The following is a 21,898-nucleotide window of genomic DNA, read 5'->3' as shown; positions in this document are numbered from 1 at the left end:
CACTCGGCTGTCCCGTTCTGTGTGCTTGTGTGGACTACCACTTCATGGCTAAGTCTTTGTTGCTGCTAGACGTTTCCACTTCACAATAAGAGCACTTACAGTTGACCGGGGCAGCTCTAGCAGGGCAGAAATATGACGAACTGACCTGTTGGAAAGGTGACATTCTATGACGGTGCCACGTTGAAAGTCACTGAGCTCTTCAGTAAGGCCATTCTACTGCCAATGATTGTCTATGGAGATTGCATGGCTGTGTGCTCGGTTTTATACACCTGTCAGCAACGGGTGTGGCTGAAATAGCCAAATCCACTAATTTGAAGGGGTGTCCACATACTTTGTGTATATATAGTGTATCTCACATAATCTCTATCTTTCTGATGCCTATCCGATTGTCCCAAAAAAAGGATTTGTTTCGCTTGATTAATATAGGTATGTGGGTCCCAATCGCACGCTGCTCTGACAAAAGGCCTGCTTCATTATCTGCTCCCCACTGTGTTTTATTGTCACTCACACAACTTTGCCGAAGCGGTGTGCGAAGCAATTACATTATTTCTTTTAGTGTTGCTTCATCAATCCTGACATGGAGGAGATGACCGGCGGTGACCTTGGGAGCGATGCGCAACACACACTCTTTCGCTGTCGTCCGTTCTCTCTGTCGTCCGTTCTCTCTGTCGTCTTGGGCTATTACGCTAGCGAGGTGTCCTTTTATTGACCCTCCATCGTGGACCAGCGGTTCATCTGTCGTCGTTGTCATCTTCAGTCAGCCGAGTGCCGTGATAGGATTCATTCGCTGTCTTTTATTTCTGTGTGTGATCCATGAGGAATGTGTTGAGGTTTTCTCCCTGTGCTCTGAATGAAGGGATACACACACACACACACACACACACACACACAAATTCATGGACACACACACAGTCACGCACACACATACAGATGATGGCATTCAAAACCCAGACGCAGCCACACAAATGCGATGTGACATTGATATGTATGTCCTCTTGCCCTCTTCACAAAAGCTGGAGAACTCAGATCATGATTACATCCTTTGAGTTTATCCTGAATAATGAGTTTATCCAGAGGATCTGAAAACCAGCAAGAGAGCCTGGTCTCTAGTGCAATCAGTGATCAAATGCTCTTCTAACAACTCAATGTCAACCTTTTTCAATCCAAAATATGCTATGTTTACTGATTTGGTGGATGATTTTTGAGGAGGTTGGTCAGAGAGATCCCTCTTCAGCTTCAGTGTGTATTTGTTATACTGGTGTTCGTACATGACTGTTTGAATTATGAGTCTGAGGGAGAGATTGCCAGCCACATTAGTGTCAGATGACAGACACCTAAGCTCAGTCACTGGGTTTTATTCATATATTGCAGAGAGGAGAGCACTTGTCCTATGTGAGATAGGGGAGGAGCCTGGATGTATGACACGTCATTATTGATAGTTAAACCCTGCTTTGCATGTAGACTCCAAAGTGGCCGTTGCCCATAAATTGTCATTTCCCAACAGCCACTGGAATAGTAAATAAGCAGGCGGGATGAATAACATCTGATACTCCTCCCTGATGATTCCCACCAGTGTGTTTAAAGACTTTACCCTTAAAGTTTACCTGGCAATGCTTCCATTAGCTGTACTCTATCAGCAGTCACTGACTCCCCCTCTACTCCATCTTTCTCTCTCTCTCTCTCTCTCTCTCTCTCTCTCTCTCTCTCTCTCTCTCTCTCTCTCCCTCTCTCACACACAAACACACACACAGATTTCTCTATTTCCTTCGAGCTCACACCTACACATAAATTACTATGCTTACATTGACAATACCTCACACAATTATTGAGTCGATGGACAATCTGGACAAAGACAAGTTTCATATTAGCAAATGTCACTCTTTATACAATTTAGCTATTCATGGTGTCTCAGAATAGAGTATTATTCATATGTGACACCCATGCTCCATTTATGGCCAATATTGACAGCCAGAGCCAAGACTTAGCATTCTGGCATGTGGCGACAAAATACATGCACCAACTTGGATGCTGTCTCTCAAACGAGGGGCGGAAAAAGATAGAAAATTGAATCATTGTATCATTTATTTTTTTACCTGTAACTGGGTGTTTTTGTATCTGTCTGTTCTTTTATGTTTATAAAATAATTACATACTGGTATTTTCTACAAGGGACAGTACCTATACACCCTTCTTGTGTGTGTTCAATAAAAAACATTTCAGCAACAAGACCAACATTTTCCTTCCTTGCAGGGCAGCGGGATAAAAATGATTGACAGTCAATTCAGTCTGTCGGTGTACCCTTTTTCGGAGAGCACAAAGATGATTGTGCTCTACCCTGACCACTTTGAGAATCAGGAGACAGGCCTGCCTGTCAGCATGAGGGACTTCATGATGGCTCTAACTAATGTGAGCAGCCTCCTCATCAGAGCCTCACACAGCAATGAGCAGGTCGCCATCTACAGGTAACCATACACACTGCACCCTCCTCTGTTTTGTTCCACAGTGCATCTGATCCTGTTCTGATCTGTTCTGTTCTGTTCTGATCTGTTCTGCTCTGTTCCACAATGCATCTGATCCTGTTCTGATCTGTTCTGTTCAGTTCTGTTCTGTTCCACAATGCATCTGATCCTGCATCTGCTCTTTGGCACAAGAAGCCAAAATCAGCTGGGGTTTTCTGTGGTTGATGTTATCTGTATGTTAAAGAGGGCATCGTTATGAGGTCTGGCAGGACATATTGGAGAGATGCTTGGCATTATTAAATCTTTGTTTTTGTGTTCTGTGGTCATGTTTTACAACAGTTGATTTAGTGTGAACTGGATTATTTTTATGTTGCCATAAACCACCACTTTTCTAATAATGCTCTTGTGCTGTTGGTGTGTCTATCCTGTCCTGACCAGGCTCCATTCTGTCAGTCTGGAGGTGGCCAGTGAGTTTTCCAGAAGATGGCCAATGTTCACTGTCCTCCAGGATATGGTGGAATGTCTTGTGAAGTAAATCACAGTTATAATTTCACTTGTTTTTTTAACGTTTTCCTCAGGGCAGCAAAAAAATGAAGAGAAAAGTGGTTGTGTGAGAGTGGCTCTGCTCGTGTGTCGTTGTCACTTCCGCTAATTGTAAAGTGTTTGTCAGTTTGGATGTGTGTGTGTGCATGCTTACGCGAGTGTGTCCGTAGGTGACTTGTAAGTGTAAAGAGAAGCTGGCGTACAGGTACAAATACAAAGAAGTTTTTGCTATTGCAGCAATCTGTAGTCTCGGTTAAAAACGGTCTTTTCTATTAAAAAATGCGATGGGTATTGATTTCGGCATGTGGCATTTTGTGCTGACTCAAGCAAATGTGTGTGTGCGGGGGAGGTAGTGGGGGAATGAAATAGAATGCACGGTTATCATCAAGTCTTTATAGGTGATGGAGAGGGAGGGAGCGCTAGATGTGACCTCAATGAATAACAGCGGTGGCATTCTGTGAAGTGTGCAGGGCTCCCGGCTCAGTACTAATCCTTTCTCCCTCAGCAAAACCATTAAACGCCCGGAGAACTAAGAAAAATGCTATCTGAGGTTTCATATCCCCAAATCCAACAGCATAACCTTTCTAGAAAGGGTAAAGCGGAGGTAAATCCTCATAGTATGTGTATTGGTGATTGTTTTATACTCTCTTCACCCAATGCCAAGGGGTCTAATATCTATCTATCTATTTATACAGTATGTGTTGGTTTTTAGGTCCTTCGTGCTTTTCTCTTGTGCTTTGTCTCTGTCCTTATCCCTTGAGAAAAACATCCTGGCTGTTCTATGCTCACCATTATGCTCTTCCTGTATGTAGACATTGCTTCAACTCAACAAGTATTTCGTTAATTATTGTGAGTGTTTTCACCTTCTCCTACATTGGCCCTTCTCTTTCTTCCTCTCTGCAGAGGTATAACAGGGTAGCACTTCTTGTTAACAACAAAGTCAGTATAGAGGGAAAGTGCAGAGCGAGACGAAACACAGAGCATGTTTGTTATTGTTGTCATTCTGTCTTGTTGTTTTTAGCCTTATGAGAGCATTTGTGGAGCGATGCCTGACAGTGTGTTGTGTCCGATCTGTGTCCACGAGAGCATTGAACAACACAGTATCAACGGAGAGTTGACAAAATGACAGAGAAAGGCATTTATTTTCAATGCTATTGTGACGCTTGTGCAATGCCCCGTTCTCCTACTTGAAATTCAGATTAATGTTTTGCTTTTGGATTTGTGTGTGTACCTACTCAGATAAAAACAGTCATTGTTTTACCTCAAGTTGCTTACCCCAATTAATGCTATTCATTTAAAATTCACTGAAGATGTGTTTAAATTAGTTGGGTTGAAGATCTGAATGTAGCATTTCAAATTCAAATGTAGTCTTACTTTTCCTGATGCATTTCTAAACTGACAGAATGATGTTACAGTTTTCTCTCCAAAGCACTTGGTTCAGCAACATTGATGCATTACGTCTTTGTAGGACTAATTACAAACCGTAAACAACTTATGAGGCGAGACAATTAAACTCCAATTTTTTTTTCATGTATTTATTTTGTTTTTTCCCCTGTAGCTTGGAGACAGTTGATTTGTTTTTACATTGTTGGCTTTTTATTGATCTACAAATTGGTATCTTTAAACTGTCAAGATTCTGTACTCGTATTTTCATTGTCTAATAATGATATTCCTTGGTGACTGTTTGTGTTGCAGATGTGTTCGTCTGGGCATCGCAGGGTTAATAGCAGTGTTTTCCAAGGAGTTTGTGAACCCTGCGACTGCCACGGCCATGCCACACAATGTGATGACATCACTCGACAATGCTTAGTAAGTAGGGGTGGGGGGGGGGGATGAGGAAAGATGTTGATCACTAAACCGGACCTTCTACACTGTATTTTCACATTTCAATTGGCTAGAATAATCCTCTTATAACACACACATTTTTTTCTGTTTTACATTGACTATCTAACACACAGGGACTAGTTCCTGTCAGTCACAGGCTGTTGAGATCTCAGAACTGCATTCCACCTAACCAGGATCAACTTTGCTATCGTATTGACTTTCTGCTCCCTCTTTTCATCTCAGCCTGTGTTATGATCAGGGCTTTAGAGGTAGAGACAGATCTCAGCCTGTAGCCTGTGGAGTTTTTTCATGACTCTGTGCTCAGATAGACTTGAGTTGTGTGGATGGCTGTGTCCACGGGGCCGGAGGCCAGCCTCAGCTGTCTGTCTGTCCACATTCTGACAGCTAGCTAGCGCTCTCTGACATCTGTATACCCTCACCTCTCTCAGCTTCCCCTGGCAGATGCCCCACACTGCCTCGACGCTACCTTCAGACATCAGACTAGACCTGCTTCAGTATAAAAACAGACAGTCTGCTAGAACAGTGATGGGATGTTTTATTATATATAGGCTATGAGCAATTGGAGGGGAGATGTTGATGGGATGTTTATTTATTTATTTGTATTTATTTAAACCATTATTTAAGCAGGGAAGTCCTATTGAGACCAAAGTCTGTATTTCACAAAAATGCACCAAATACAAAATACATAAATGATAAGGAAGCAGTGATACATAAATAAAGGCATGAACATGAGAAATACAACAATACAAAAATACAAACGATAAAAAACACATACATTCACCTGAAAAGATTTACCAATGCCCTAAAATACAGAAAGGCACTAGTCCAATCATAGGATATTCAGAAATGTACTACAAAGTATGCAGTGCATAAAAACTAAAGGCTGTTTTACCTAAACCGGTAGGACAGAAGGAATTTCAATAGTTAGCCATTTGTAACGGCTGTCTGAAGAGAGAGTAGACCAAGGTGCAGCGGAGTTAGTGTTCATCTTCAGGAATTTATTAATGACGAAAGAACACTATACAAAAAACAAGAAAACCGACAGCCAAACAATACTGTCAGGTGCAAACACAAACGAGACAGAAAACAACTATCCACAAAACCCCAAAGGAAAACAGGCTGCCTAAGTATGATTCCTAATCAGAGACAACGATAGACAGCTGCCTATGATTAGGAACCCTACTCAGCCCAAAACAAAGAAATACAAAAACATAGAAAAAGGAACATAGAACGCCCACCCAATGTAACACCCTGGCCTAACCAAAATAAAGAACAAAAAAGCACTATCTATGGCCAGGGCGTTACAGTACCCCCCCCCCCCCCCCAAAGGTGCGGACTCCGGCCGCAAAACCTGACTCTGAAGGGGAGGGTCCGCGTGGGCTTTCCTACAGCGGCGGCTCGGGTGCGGGACGTGGACCCCACTCCACCCTTGGCTTTGGCCACTTAGGTGGCGTCCCTAGCTGCGCCGGAGGACTGGCGGGCAACCCTGGCTGCGCCCGGCTGGCGACCAACCCTGGCTGCGCCCGGCTGGCGGGCGACCCTGGCGGCTCCGGCGGTCCGGGCTGGCGGGCGGCTCCGGGCTGGCTGGCGGTCCCGGCGGCTCCGGGCTGGCGAGCGGCTCTGGCGGCTCTGGCCCAGGATTCACCAGGCTGGGGAGACATGAAGGAGGCCCTGGGCGCAGGCACGGGACTCACCAGGCTGGGGAGACATGAAGGAGGCCTGGCCCTGGGTGCAGGCACAGGACTCACCAGGCTGGCGGGCAGCTCTGGCGGCACCGGCGGCTCCGGGCTGGCGGGCGGCTCTGGCTGCTCTGGCCCAGGATTCACCAGGCTGGGGAGACATGAAGGAGGCCTGGCCCTGGGCACAGGCACAGGACTCACCAGGCTGGGGAGACATGAAGGAGGCCTGGCCCTGGGCGCAGGCACAGGACTCACCAGGCTGGCGGGCGGCTCTGGCGGCTCCGGACAGGCGGGCGGCTCTGGACTGGCGGGCGGCTCTGGCGGCTCCGGACTGGCGGGCGGCTCTTGCGGCTCCGGACTGGCGGGCGGCTCTGGCGGCTCCGGACTGGCGGGCGGCTCTGACGGCTCCGGACTGGCGGGCGGCTCTGGCGGCTCTGGACTGGCGGGCGGCTCTGGACAGGGAATGCGCATTGTAGGCCTGATGCGTGGGACTGGCTTTGGAGATGCCAGACTAGTAACACACACCTTCAGGCTAGTGCGGGGAGCAGGAACAGGACGTACTGGAGAGAGAGTGCGAGAGGCAGGCACCTGAAAAGCATGGGTAGTTGACTCAGGCCTCACCCCTGGTCCAGCCGAACTACCCGTGTGCCCCCCCCAAAAAATGTTTTGGGGCTGCCTCTCTTTCTTCCCGGGTAGGCTCCGATATCTTTCGATCACCTGGCCCCATGTCCAGTCTTTCCTCCCCAGCCACTCCTGACGAGACCAGGTGTCCATCTCCTCCCGAGCACGCTGCTTGATCCAGTTGTGGTGGGTAGTTCTGTAACGATCGTCTGGAAGAGGGGACCAAGATGCAGCGTGGTAAATGGTCATAATGATTTTTAATGAGACACTTCAAAAACAAACAGGGAAAACGAAAGCCAACAGTTCTGCCAGGTGAACACACACAAGACAGAAAACAACTACCCACAAAACCCCAAAGGAAAACAGGCTGCCTAAGTATGATTCCTAATCAGAGACAACGATAGACAGCTGCCTCTGATTAGGAACCCTACTCAGCCCAAAACAAAGAAATACAAAAACATAGAAAAAGGAACATAGAACGCCCACCCAATGTAACACCCTGGCCTAACCAAAATAAAGAACAAAAACCCCTCTCTATGGCCAGGGCGTTACACCATTCCTGTGAATGCGTAAGGTATTTGTTACTTCTGTAGGTTAGGAGCGTTCCTGTGTCAGGTGTGGTGTCTACGATCGACTACTCTCCTGAGACCTACCGCTGTCTCCTCCAAGGCCGGTTGGTGCCTGCGAATGATGCCATGATGTTGAGTTAAACCCTGGTTGAGTGTGCCCTCCTCCTCCTAGGTAGAGTGCCCTGCTCCTCCTAGGTAGTGTGTCCTCCTCCTCCTAGGTAGAGTGCCCTGCTCCTCCTAGGTAGAGTGCCCTGCTCCTCCTAGGTAGAGTGCCCTGCTCCTGCTAGGTAGTGTGCCCTGCTCCTGCTAGGTAGTGTGCCCTGCTCCTCCTAGGTAGAGTGCCCTCCTCCTCCTAGGTAGAGTGCCCTCCTCCTGCTAGGTAGTGTGCCCTGCTCCTGCTAGGTAGTGTGCCCTGCTCCTGCTAGGTAGAGTGCCCTCCTCCTGCTAGGTAGAGGGTGCCCTCCTCCTGCTAGGTAGACTGTGCCCTAGGTAGAGTGCCCTCCTCCTGCTAGGTAGAGGGTGCCCTCCTCCTGCTAGGTAGAGTGTGCCCTCCTCCTGCTAGGTAGAGGGTGCCCTGCTCCTGCTAGGTAGTGTCCCCCCTCCTGCTACTGTAGATAGAGTGTGCCCTCCTCCTGCTACTGCAGGTAGAGTGTATCCTCCTCCTGCTACTGTAGGTAGAGTGTGCCCTCCTCCTGCTACTGTAGGTAGAGTGTGCCCTCCTCCTGCTACTGTAGGTAGAGTGTGCCCTCTTCCTGCTACTGCAGGTAGAGTGTGCCCTCTTCCTGCTACTGTAGGTAGAGTGTGCCCTCCTCCTGCTACTGTAGGTAGAGTGTGCCCTCCTCCTGCTACTGCAGGTAGAGTGCCCTCCTCCTGCTACTGTAGGTAGAGTGTGCCCTCCTCCTGCTACTGTAGGTAGAGTGTGCCCTCCTCCTGCTACTGCAGGTAGAGTGTGCCCTCCTCCTGCTACTGTAGGTAGAGTGTGCCCTCCTCCTGCTACTGCAGGTAGAGTGTGCCCTCCTCCTGCTACTGTAGGTAGAGTGTGCCCTCCTCCTGCTACTGCAGGTAGAGTTTGCCCTCCTCCTGATATTGCAGGTAGAGTGCCCTCCTCCTGCTACTGTAGGTAGAGTGTGCCCTCCTCCTGCTACTGTAGGTAGAGTGTGCCCTCCTCCTGCTACTGCAGGTAGAGTGCCCTCCTCCTGCTACTGTAGGTAGAGTGTGCCCTCCTTCTGCTACTGTAGGTAGAGTGTGCCCTCCTCCTGCTACTGCAGGTAGAGTGTGCCCTCCTCCTGCTACTGCAGGTAGAGTGTGCCCTCCTCCTGCTACTGTAGGTAGAGTGTGCCCTCCTCCTGCTACTGCAGGTAGAGTGTGCCCTCCTCCTGCTACTGCAGGTAGAGTGTGTCCTCCTCCTGCTACTGTAGGTAGAGTGTGCCCTCCTCCTGCTACTGCAGGTAGAGTGTGCCCTCCTCCTGATACTGCAGGTAGAGTGTGCCCTCCTCCTGCTACTGTAGGTAGAGTGTGCCCTCATTTACATTTACATTTACATTTAAGTCATTTAGCAGACGCTCTTATCCAGAGCGACTTACAAATTGGTGCATTCACCTATAATATCCAGTAGAACAAACACTTTACAATAGTGCATCTAAATCCTTTAAAGGGGGGGGGGGTTAGAAGGATTACTTTATCCTATCCCAGGTATTCCTTAAAGAGGTGGGGTTTCAGGTGTCTCCGGAAGGTGGTGATTGACTCCGCTGTCCTGGCATCGTGAGGGAGATTGTTCCACCATTGGGGTGCCAGAGCGGCGAACAGTTTTGACTGGGCTGAGCGGGAACTGTGCTTCCTCAGAGGTAGGGAGGCGAGCAGGCCAGAGGTGGATGAACGCAGTGCCCTTGTTTGGGTGTAGGGCCTGATCAGAGCCTGAAGGTACGGAGGTGCCGTTCCCCTCACAGCTCCGTAGGCAAGCACCATGGTCTTGTAGCGGATGCGAGCTTCAACTGGAAGCCAGTGGAGAGAGCGGAGGAGCGGGGTGACGTGAGAGAACTTGGGAAGGTTGAACACCAGACGGGCTGCGGCGTTCTGGATGAGTTGTAGGGGTTTGATGGCACAGGCAGGGAGCCCAGCCAACAGCGAGTTGCAGTAATCCAGACGGGAGATGACAAGTGCCTGGATTAGGACCTGCGCCGCTTCCTGTGTGAGGCAGGGTCGTACTCTGCGAATGTTGTAGAGCATGAACCTACAGGATCGGGTCACCGCCTTGATGTTAGTGGAGAACGACAGGGTGTTGTCCAGGATCACGCCAAGGTTCTTAGCACTCTGGGAGGAGGACACAAGGGAGTTGTCAACCGTGATGGCGAGATCATGGAACGGGCAGTCCTTCCCCGGGAGGAAGAGCAGCTCCGTCTTGCCGAGGTTCAGCTTGAGGTGGTGATCCGTCATCCACACTGATATGTCTGCCAGACATGCAGAGATGCGATTCGCCACCTGGTTGTCAGAAGGGGGAAAGGAGAAGATTAATTGTGTGTCGTCTGCATAGCAATGATAGGAGAGACCGTGTGAGGATATGACAGAGCCAAGTGACTTGGTGTATAGCGAGAATAGGAGAGGGCCTAGAACAGAGCCCTGGGGGACACCAGTGGTGAGAGCACGTGGTGCGGAGACAGCTTCTCGCCACGCCACCTGGTAGGAGCGACCTGTCAGGTAGGACGCAATCCAAGCGTGGGCCGCGCCGGAGATGCCCAGCTCGGAGAGGGTGGAGAGGAGGATCTGATGGTTCACAGTATCAAAGGCAGCAGATAGGTCTAGAAGGATGAGAGCAGAGGAGAGAGAGTTAGCTTTAGCAGTGCGGAGAGCCTCCGTGACACAGAGAAGAGCAGTCTCAGTTGAATGCCCAGTCTTGAAACCTGACTGATTAGGATCAAGAAGGTCATTCTGAGAGAGATAGCAGGAGAGCTGGCCAAGGACGGCACGTTCAAGAGTTTTGGAGAGAAAAGAAAGAAGGGATACTGGTCTGTAGTTGATGACATCGGAGGGATCTAGTGTAGGTTTTTTCAGAAGGGGTGCAACTGTCGCTCTCTTGAAGACGGAAGGGACGTAGCCAGCGGTCAAGGATGAGTTGATGAGCGAGGTGAGGTAGGGGAGAAGGTCTCCGGAAATGGTCTGGAGAAGAGAGGAGGGGATAGGGTCAAGTGGGCAGGTTGTTGGGCGGCCGGCCGTCACAAGACGCGAGATTTCATCTGGAGAGAGAGGGGAGAAAGAGGTCAAAGCACAGGGTAGGGCAGTGTGAGCAGGACCAGCGGTGTCGCTTGACTTAGCAAACGAGGATCGGATGTCGTCAACCTTCTTTTCAAAATGGTTGACGAAGTCATCCGCAGTGAGGGAGGAGGGGGGGGGGGGTGAGGGGGAGGAGGATTCAGGAGGGAGGAGAAGGTAGCAAAAAGCTTCCTAGGGTTAGAGGCAGATGCTTGGAATTTAGAGTGGTAGAAAGTGGCTTTAGCAGCAGAGACAGAAGAGGAAAATGTAGAGAGGAGGGAGTGAAAGGATGCGAGGTCCGCAGGGAGGCGAGTTTTCCTCCATTTCCGCTCGGCTGCCCGGAGCCCTGTTCTGTGAGCTCGCAGTGAGTCGTCGAGCCACGGAGCAGGAGGGGAGGACCGAGCCGGCCTGGAGGATAGGGGACAGAGAAAATCAAAGGATGCAGAGAGGGAGGAGAGGAGGGTTGAGGAGGCAAAATCAGGAGATAGGTTGGAGAAGGTTTGAGCAGAGGGAAGAGATGATAGGATGGAAGAGGAGAGAGTAGCAGGAGAGAGAGAGCGAAGGTTGGGACGGCGCAATACCATCCGAGTAGGGGCAGAGTGAGAAGTTTTTGATGAGAGCGAGAGGGAAAAGGATACAAGGTAGTGGTCGGAGTCTTGGAGAGGAGTTGCAATGAGATTAGTGGAAGAACAGCATCTAGTAAAGATGAGGTCAAGCGTATTGCCTGCCTTGTGAGTAGGGGGGGAAGGTGAGAGGGTGAGGTCAAAAGAGGAGAGGAGTGGAAAGAAGGAGGCAGAGAGGAATGGGTCGAAGGTAGACGTGGGGAGGTTAAAGTCACCCAGAACTGTTAGAGGTGAGCCATCCTCAGGGAAGGAACTTATCAAGGCGTCAAGCTCATTGATGAACTCTCCAAGGGAACCTGGAGGGCGATAAATGATGAGGATGTTAAGCTTGAAAGGGCTGGTAACTGTGACAGCATGGAATTCAAATGAGGAGATAGACAGATGGGTCAGGGGAGAAAGAGAGAATGTCCACTTGGGAGAGATGAGGATTCCAGTGCCACCACCCCGCTGGCTCGATGCTCTAGGGGTATGCGAGAACACGTGGCCAGACGAGGAGAGAGCAGTAGGAGTAGCAGTGTTATCTGTGGTGATCCATGTTTCCGTCAGCGCCAGGAAGTCTAGGGACTGGAGGGTAGCATAGGCTGAGATGAACTCAGCCTTGTTGGCCGCAGACCGGCAGTTCCCTCCTCCTGCTACTGTAGGTAGAGTGTGCCCTCCTCCTGCTACTGTAGGTAGAGTGTATCCTCCTCCTGCTACTGCAGGTAGAGTGTGCCCTCCTCCTGCTACTGCAGGTAGAGTGTGCCCTCCTCCTGCTACTGTAGGTAGAGTGTGCCCTCCTCCTGCTACTGCAGGTAGAGTGTACCCTCCTCCTGCTACTGTAGGTTGAGTTTGCCCCCCTCCTGCCACTGTAGGTTGAGTTTGCCCCCCTCCTGCCACTGTAGGTTGAGTTTGCCCCCCTCCTGCTACTGTAGGTTGAGTTTGCCCTCCTTCTGCTGGGTAGGGTGTGCTTTCCTCCTGCTAGGTAGAGTGTGCTTTCTCCTGCTAGGTAGAGTGTGCCTTTCTGACTGGCATCTATAAAGGCTCTCACTATTTATCCCACAAGAGATTGGTCATTTTAACGGAGATAGGCTCTACGGCTCTGTGCCAAGCACGTCTGGGGTTTATAGGTAGAGCCAATACACAAACTCACACATTTACACACTAAAACACACACACACACTTGTGCGTGCGCATACACTAAACTGCGTGCCCATCCCTCCCCCCGTAATCAAGAAATCTTCTCTATTCTGGTGATTATGCTGAGTAGACATCTGCAATTGACTCAAGAGCGTTTAGTCTTTATTGGGGCTGACGAGGCGTGGAGCTGAAAAAAACAGCTCTTATTTTATTAGCGGTGCATTACCAGAGTTTGGGTTAATGCCAATCTGTGGGGAAATGCATTACGTTTAATTTGGCAACATCAGGCTCACAAAGTCTCGGTCAGTTATTCACCGGACCATCCCTGTCAGACAGACACTATGGAGAGAAACTTTGGGTTTCTTTGTAGATTTTACCAAATTTTGTTAATTGTTCATCCAGGTTCCAACCGCTTCCTGGCCAGATCTATGGATACAAGGACTCCATGATATCACAGAGATTTATTTGTGGCTATATAGGGTTTGTTACACATTTATGTTCTTTACAAATATTGGAGTAAAACAAGTTTATATTTTGGGTTCTGATGGGGTACAACAGTTAAACTGAGTTCATGAGGCTTTTATAAGATATATTCTTCAAGAACCAATGGGTACATATCATTAATTTATAAGTCATAAAATGTATGTAGCAACTGCGGATTGGCCCTTTAAAGAATGGATTCATTAATTTGCTATAATTTAACCCTATAAACCTAAATAACCTACTGTACATTCCCAGGGCTGTACTGACCACACCACCGGATTCCACTGTGATGAATGCATCCCTGGATTCTATGGGGAAGCTAACAAGGGAACGCCGAAAGAACGCCAGCCCTGCGCCTGTCCCTTCAACATTTCGTCCAACAAGTGTGTCATCACTTGTCATATGGAAATAGGTTAATACGGCACTTAATCAGAACCTTTATCTAGCCACACTGACCTCTATCTGTAATGCATTATCGTCTTATAATAGCTTTTATTTTCTCATCATGACTCTAATCCTTAGTCACCATAGCGGTAGAACTAGCCCCCCCATTGTTCCTGGTCCTGGGATCCAGTGCTGTCTGAAATAGACCACTCATTCAATCAGACCTCAGTCAGGAACCTGGAACCTGACACAACAGCCAGCCCAGCCAGCTCAACTCGTCTCTCTATCTTTGGGATCAGGAGGAGGACAGGAGCTGGACTCTCCCTCTTTTTCAACTCAGTGATGTTGTTGTGTTTGTGGGGGTGGAACGATGGGGTTGTTGATACAAGCTTATTTTCTTTTTCTTCTACTCCCTGTTTCTATTGCTGAAAAACATTGTCGTTTCAGCCCCACCTGCCATGTGGGCCTGCGAGGGGAGCTGATATGTGACCGATGGCAGCCGGGGTACACGGGAGCACGCTGTGACAAGTGAGTGGCCCAGGCCTCTGTACCCACAGACAAAGGGAGTTAACCTTTGTAGGCACAATTATATCACAGCCTTAATCCAGTTGACTTGAGCTGTTCAGGGACCTTTTGTTAGCTTTGTGCTGCTGTTTGGTATTGGTAGATGACCTGCTTTTCCAATGGGTTGTAATCGTTTCTCACTTAGAAATGAAATGGGAATGTCTAAGCATCTTTTTGTATGTCTGTATATAGGTTATAAAGGAAAACACTTGAGTAAATGAGGGATACAAAGTATATTTAAAGCAGGTGCATTCACACAGGTGTGGTTCCTGTGTTAATTAAGTTCCTGAGTCAATTAACATCCCATCATGCTTAGAGTCATGTACTGTATAAAAATGCTGGGCAAGACATTATTGTGGCTACCATTGCTATGCCCCCATAGGATGACAATGCCCCCATCCACAGGGCACGAGTGGTCACTGAATGGTTTGATGTGCATGAAAACGATGTAAACCATATGCCATGGCCGTCTTAGCCACCAGATCTCAACCCAATTGAATGCTTATGGGTGATTCTGGAACGGTGCCTGAGACCGCGTTTTCCAATACCTACAAAACACCAAATTATGGAATTTATTTCTAGTGAAAGAATGGAGTTGCATCCCAATAGAGTTCCAGACACATGTAGAATCTATGACAAGTTGCATTAAAGCTGTTCTGGCTCGTGGTGGCCCAATGTCTTATTAAGACGCTTTATGTTAGTGTTTCCTTTATTTTGGTAGTTACCTGTATGTAGGCCTATTTTATGCTCTGCTAAATCAAAACCAAACAGGAAGCCATGTCAATAGGTTATAGATAGACCTAAATTAGTCTAAATCATATTTAATGTAATTATATATGGATCACTTCTGATTTGATTATGCTCATGACTATTGGCAGTTTTAGATGATGTATTGGTCTGTCACCGGTGGCTAGTGGATTTTATAGTTATTCAATACACATGCATGTCAATAGCAGACCCATATGCCACTGTGGTCTTTTCTGGTTTGTCTGTTGATTTCAGTTGCCATATGGTACTGTGTGGCTATGAAAGCCACTCATAAAAGTGTAGAGGCTGCAGAGGGGTTCAGTTGATGTTTCAAAGCGCTGGGATCTTTCCCAGAGGCGTCAGTAGACAAAGGACCATCCTCTCTGGAGCAGCGGGAAGATTGATCACTTTGCAGTCGATGCCCACATATCTCTTCTGAGGTCTTTTGATTTCATTTGCATCATAAATACATACATTTCTCTGCCTCTCTTTCTCTATTTTTCTCTCTCTCCCTCTTTCTATCTCATGCTCTGTGGGGACAGAGGGATGGATGGTTGGTGCAGTATTTCTAATTGCTGTGTGGTGGGTGTGGGTTTGCTGCTGCAGGGCTGAGATGGGGGTGAGGCGGCACCCCTCTCTATGACCCATGCTCTCTGACAGATGGAGACAGGCTGCTGTGGGCATGCTTGCCATCCCTGTGCCACGCTGCCTGGGAGATGCCTGCACTGCTCTGCTCTTGAACTATAAAGCGAGAGAGTCCAGGTGGGGCAAGGAGGGATTTGGGTCCTGCGGGTCATATGTGGGGACACAAGCCCATTTAGGCTGCTGACAGACAGGATGGGGCCTCATCTATCATGGCTGCCTAAAACAGGGGGCCTGGGGCCCAGGTCTCTGAGAGAGCCGGTGAAGTGAAGGACGTTACAGAGGTGTGCTCTCAGAATGTCCCTCTTCACATCTGGACCTACAGTACCTCTCTCTAGTATAGTGAGAGTGAACTGAACCCTGGAAGTGGAGCACTGTCTGCCTGATAACAAGGGACGCTCTGCTGCAGGACCAAGGAGGGTTAGTTGGTAATAATAGCTATCACCTCAGCACTGTCAAACTACTGCAACCCCTGAAAACAAATTGGCAGTCGGAGCTAAAAGAGGCGTGTGAAGAGGTCTCTACCCCGATGGGAAGCCATACTGCAGGGGCCAGGAGTACATTCAGTCAAGTGCAGAGTTGCCAGTAATAAGGTTATTGATTTTGGGGGGAAAAGTCTATCCAGAGAGCAGGGAAAGAGGTTTCACTTCAAATTTTAGGGAAGTTGATCTGAGTGGGTAGGAGAACACATGGAAGCTGTCGATGAGAATACACAACAGTATCTTGGCAGTTGGAAAGATATATAGACACTGCTTTCGATACATAGACACAGACCTCCAAACCTGTGCCTCTTCTCTGTCTGAGTCTCTGAGCTCTCGGAGACATTAGAGTTTATGTATAGCTTGTCTGCGGGTGGGCATGGGTACCTGATCCACCAGGATCTGTCAGATAGAGCGGTGTGTGTTGTCAGGTTGGGGTGAGAATGTTTCCTTTTTTAAAGGGGGCTGCTTGGGGCCAAGAGCAAGAGCTGAGGAGGTATTTATAGATGGGGAAGACAGACACCTGGCGGGAAACATCAGTGTTTAAGACAGACCCTTCTTGTTTGTCTGAGAGAGCAAGGCTGCCAGGTTGCCTGGGAGAGTTAATGGGTGTCAGACGGTGCCATGTGGACCCCTCACCCTCGACCATACACTCTGAAAAAAAGGTACTATCTAGAACCTAAAAGGGTTCTTTGGCTGTCCCCATAGGAGAACCCTTTCAATAATCATTTTTGGTTCCAGGTAGAACCCGTTTGGGTTCAATGTAAAACCCTTTCCACAGATGGTTCTACAAAAACCCAAAAGGGTTCTACCTGCAACCAAAAAGGGTTCCACCCTTTTGGAACCATTTTTCTAAGAGTGTACCCTCTCCCAGGAACCACAGCCCCACAGCTCCCAGGAACCACAGCCCCATTCTTAGTGGATATTAAGCCTACCTAGATCATGAGATAAAGTTAGATATACAGTTCTATTTGATAGATCTTTGTCAAAATATGAATTATAGGTGAAACCATGTTCAATGTACAGTATATATTAAGAAATCAAAATGTTCTGTTTCATATTTCCATAGATTTCTATAAACAAGAAGGCTCCATAACTCACTGCTCAGAAACGAAACAGGCCATTCCCCTATCCAAAGTACCTATCAAGCCATGTGGTGTAGCGTCCCAGCCATCTTGCTCCATGTTTGCCTGAAGTTACAAGCATGCAGGGATGTAAACTCAGCAAAAAAAGAAACGTCTTCTCACTGTCAACTGCGTTTATTTTCAGTAAACTTAGCATGTGTAAATATTTCTATGAACATAACAAGATTCAACAACTGAAACAAACTGTACAAGTTCCACAGACATGTGACTAACAGAAATGGAATAATGTGTCCCTGAACAAAGGGGGAGTCAAAATCAAAAGTTACAGTCCGTATCTGGTGTGGCCACCAGCTGCATTAAGTACTGCAGTGCATCTCTTCCTCATGGACTACACCAGACTTGCCAGTTCTTGCTGTGAGATGTTACCCCACTCTTCCACCAAGGCACCTGCAAGTTCCCGGACATTTCTGGGGGGAATGGCCCTAGCCCTCACCCTCCGATCCAACAAGTCCCAGACGTGCTCAATGGGATTGAGATCCGGGCTCTTTGCTGGCCATGGCAGAACACTGACATTCCTGTTTTACAGGAAATTACACACATTCCTATGACAATAAACGCGAATCTGAACATCACCCCTGGTGAGACAAAACCGCGACTCGTCAGTGAAGAGCACTTTTTGCCAGTCCTGTCTGGTCCAGCGACGGTGGGTTTGTGCCCATAGGCGACGTTGTTGCCGGTGATGTCTGGTGAGCACCTGCCTTACAATAGGCCTACAAGCCCCCAGTCCAGCCTCTCTCGGCCTATTGTGGACAGTCTCAGCCTATTGTGGACGCTCAAGGTCGTAAACGATATCATAACCGCCATCGATAAAAGACAGTACTGTGCAGCCATCTTCGTCATTCAACGTATTCTTATCAGCAGACTCAACAGCCTTTCTCAACAGGTTTCTCTAATGACTGCCTCACCTGGTTCAGTAACTACTTCTCAGATAGAGTTCAGTGTGTCAAATCGGAGGGCCTGTTGTCCGGACCTCTGGCAGTCTCTATGGGGGTGCTACAGGGTTCAATTCTTGGGCCGACTCTTTTCTCTGTATATATCAATGATGTCACTCTTGCTGCGGGTGATTCTTTGATTCACCTCTACGCAGATGACACCATTCTGTATACATCTGGCCCTTCTTTGGACACTATGTTAACAAACCTCCAAACGAGCTTCAACATACAACACTCCATCCGTGGCCTCCAACTGCTCTCTAATTCTAGTAAAACTAAATGCATGCTCTTCAACCGATTGCTGCACCCGCCCACTAGCATCACTACTCTGGACGGTTCTGACTTGTGGACAACTATAAATATCTAGGTGTCTGGCTAGACTGTAAACTCTCCTTCCAGACTCACATTAAGCATCTTCAATCCAAAGTTAAATCTAGAATCGGCTTCCTATTTTGCAAAAACAAAGCCTCCTTCTCTCATGCTGCCAAACTTACCCTCGTAAAACTGACTATCCTACCGATCCTTGACTTCGGCGATGTAATTTACAAATTAGCCTCCAACACTCTACTCAGCAAATTGGATGCAGTCTATCACAGTGCCATCCGTTTTGTCACCAAAGCCCCATATACTACCCAGCACTGCAACCTGTATGTTCTCATTACCTGGTCCTCGCTACATATTCGTCGCCAAACCCACTGGCTGCAGGTCATCTATAAGTCTTTGCTAAGTATAGCTCCATCTTATCTCAACACACTGGTCACCATAGCAACACCCATCCGTAACACACGCTCCAGCAGGTATATTTCACTGGTCATCCCCAAAGCCAACACCTCCTTTGGCCGCCTTTCCTTACAGTTCTCTGCTGCCAATGACTGGAACGTATTGCAAAAATCACTGAAGTTGGAGACTTATATCTCCACTTTAAGGGTCAGATGTCAGAACAGCTTAACAATCGCTGCAGCTGTACACAGCCCATCTGTAAATAGCCCATCCAACCAACTACCTACCTCATCCCCATAGTTGTTTTTGTTTTTCTGCTCTTTTGCACACCAGTATTTCTACTTGCACATCCTCATCTGCACATATATCACTCTAGTGTAAATTGCTAAATTGTATTTACTTCACCACTATTGGCCTATTTATTGCCTTACCTCCTTACTTCATTTGCACACACTGTATACAGATTTTTCTATTGTGTTATTGACTGTACGTTTGTTTATCCCAACTCTGTGTTGTTGTTTTTGTTGCACTGCTTTGCTTTATCTTGGCCAGGTCGCAGTTGTAAATGAGAACTTGTTCTCAACTGGCCTACCTGGTTAAATAAATGTGAAATAATTTGTATTTCTTTTTTTTAAATTGCGGACAGTCAGCACTGATGGAGGGATTGTGCGTTCCTGGTGTAACTCGGGCAGTTGTTGTTGACATCCTGTACCTGTCCCGCAGGTGTGATGTTCAGATGTACCGATCCTGTGCAGGTGTTGTTACACGTGGTCTGCCACTGAGGACGATCAGCTGTCTGTCCTGTCTCCCTGTAGCGCTGTGTTAGGCGTCTCACAGTACAGACATTGCAATTTATTGCCCTGGCCACATCTGCAGTCCTCATGCTTCCTTGCAGCATGCCTAAGGCACGTTCACACAGATGAGCAGGGTCCCTGGGCATCTTTCTTTTGGTGTTTTTCAGAGTCAGTAGAAAGGCCTCTTTAGTGTCCTAAGTTTTCATAACTGTGACCTTAATTGCCTACCGTCTGGAAGCTGTTAGTGTCTTAACCAATACACAGGTGCATGTTCATGAATTGTTTATGGTTCATTGAATAAGCATGGGAAACAGTGTTTAAACCCTTTACAATGAAGATCTGTGAAGTTATTTGGATTTTTACGAATTATCTTTGAAAGACAGGGTCCTGAAAAAGGGACGTTTCTTTTTTTTCTGAGGTTATATGTGTAGTGTACATTTTGCATGCATAGAATCTCGGCACCCAGACTAGGATGCATGAAATATGTTGATCGGGACTCACTCTGTATGAGGACAGGTTTCCTTTAAAGTGTGTGCTTCCCCATACAGAGAACAGAGTTATCCTAGCTTTGACCTAGGTGTCTTCATATTCAACAGGTAGTGCTGTATAGTTTACAGCAGTCCATTGCCCAGTCAGCAGGACACTAAAAGTGCCTGATATCCCATTTAGTCCGGACCCATGTTTGGCCATGATATCTGCATTAGTGCTGTCTACTCCCCAAGACACCCGCATGATGGTTCAAATGAAATTACAGACACGTACTCACTGTTCCACGCCAATGGCTCCTTCTCACATAAGACATTCGGAAGCAATAACATATTCAATTAATAAGTCTTCCGCGACTAAAGGAATCCGCTGCGCATGATATGGAATGATTACTTTTCCCATTTGGTATCATGCAGATAGAACGGCGGTGTGGAGATAAGAGTTGTAGAAACCATTTAACAAGGAGGCAATAGATGGAATGTATATCTTTATCAGTGCAGAACACGACTGACTTCTGAGGAGATATATGGCGGGAAAAGCAGGACAGTGCAGATAAGAGTTGGTAGAGTTGGTAGGGGGAATATTGATATTGTCTGTGGCTTCACACGTTTGCCTTTTCAGATTGTTTCTCTGTGTTTTGACTGCCAATGAAACTGCCTACTGTTTCATTATTGAAGCCATCTAAGTGAAACACTGAGCGGCAGTCATACAAAGCTGTACGTGCTTGGTGTGGTTGCTAATTATCCAGTTTCACTACAGACTTGAAAAGGAGCAGAGGCATTGTGGTCATATGTTGATTTCCGTTATTATACTTTAACTCTACTTATGGGAAACACATTCTCCCCATAGCTGAGCAGTGATCATTCAGTCCACTGCTGTACAGTGCAATCACTTCTTCCTGCTCAAATTAGTCATGAATGGGCTATACTATAACTACGGTCTGCGGTTATTCCTGGTCAGGACACAAGGTCAGAAAAAAAACCTCACCCTACCTTACCTTGAACTAGGACACCAGAGTTTCTCCAAGTCATCTCATACAGTATGGTAAGGAAATACTCAGGGCCCTAGCCACCAGTCTTGATTTCCCGCTCCCTCTCTGGTCACTGTAGATGCATCAATGGCTACTTTGGTCAGCCGGTGGTTAAGGGGGGCTTGTGCCAGCCCTGCCGGGGTAACGGTAACCTGGACCTGGCCTCACGGCGGAGCTGCGACACCATCACCGGCTCCTGTCTGAGGTGTAGGGATGGCTACGGGGGAACCAACTGCGACACCTGCGCCGAGGGGTTCTACGGGGACGCCATCGAGGCCAAACACTGCCAACGTGAATATAAGAAGTACATGAGTATCAGAGCCTGCAGTGCGTTAAAGCCCCTGTTCCTGTCTGACTGTCTGAGTCTCCTGTGAAGAGCGGGGTGTTGCTTTAATGTAGTGGAGCGCTGCCCGCCTGCCAGACAGCCTGTCTGCCAGATGTAGCAGTGTGTTTGAGAATGTTTGGCTTTGAGAAGTTATATTAGGATGGAGAGAGAGAGCGAGAGAGAGAGAAGACTGAGATGTGCAGGTGGTGACTGTCTGTGTAAATCCACATAAACAAGCTGTGTTGAATCACAAACTTCAATGCCTGGCCCATAATAGTTTATCATTCATCTGCCTCCCCGTTCTCTGCAGTGTAGTCTGCTCTGTTGATTATGTCTGAAGATAACTAATAAGTCTCCGTTTACCAAAATAACCCATTTGACTATAATGCCAAGTTAATTAAAAATACATTACAGCTTATAGCCAAATGGATTATTGATATATAACTCTTGAAATACACATGCAATAC

At 47.6% G+C, this 21,898-nt stretch overlaps 1 pseudogene; it reads left to right on the top strand.

Moving 5' to 3' along the window:
* Window positions 1-21,898, top strand: part of LOC115174404 (laminin subunit alpha-2-like) — a 159,388-nt pseudogene that overhangs the window by 50,880 nt on the left and 86,610 nt on the right.

This window comes from Salmo trutta, chromosome 35 (assembly GCF_901001165.1).
Source record: "Salmo trutta chromosome 35, fSalTru1.1, whole genome shotgun sequence".
In the NCBI taxonomy this organism is placed as follows: domain Eukaryota; kingdom Metazoa; phylum Chordata; class Actinopteri; order Salmoniformes; family Salmonidae; genus Salmo; species Salmo trutta.
Note: the sequence above shows the minus strand (reverse complement) of the source record. Positions and strands in the feature narration are given on the sequence as shown.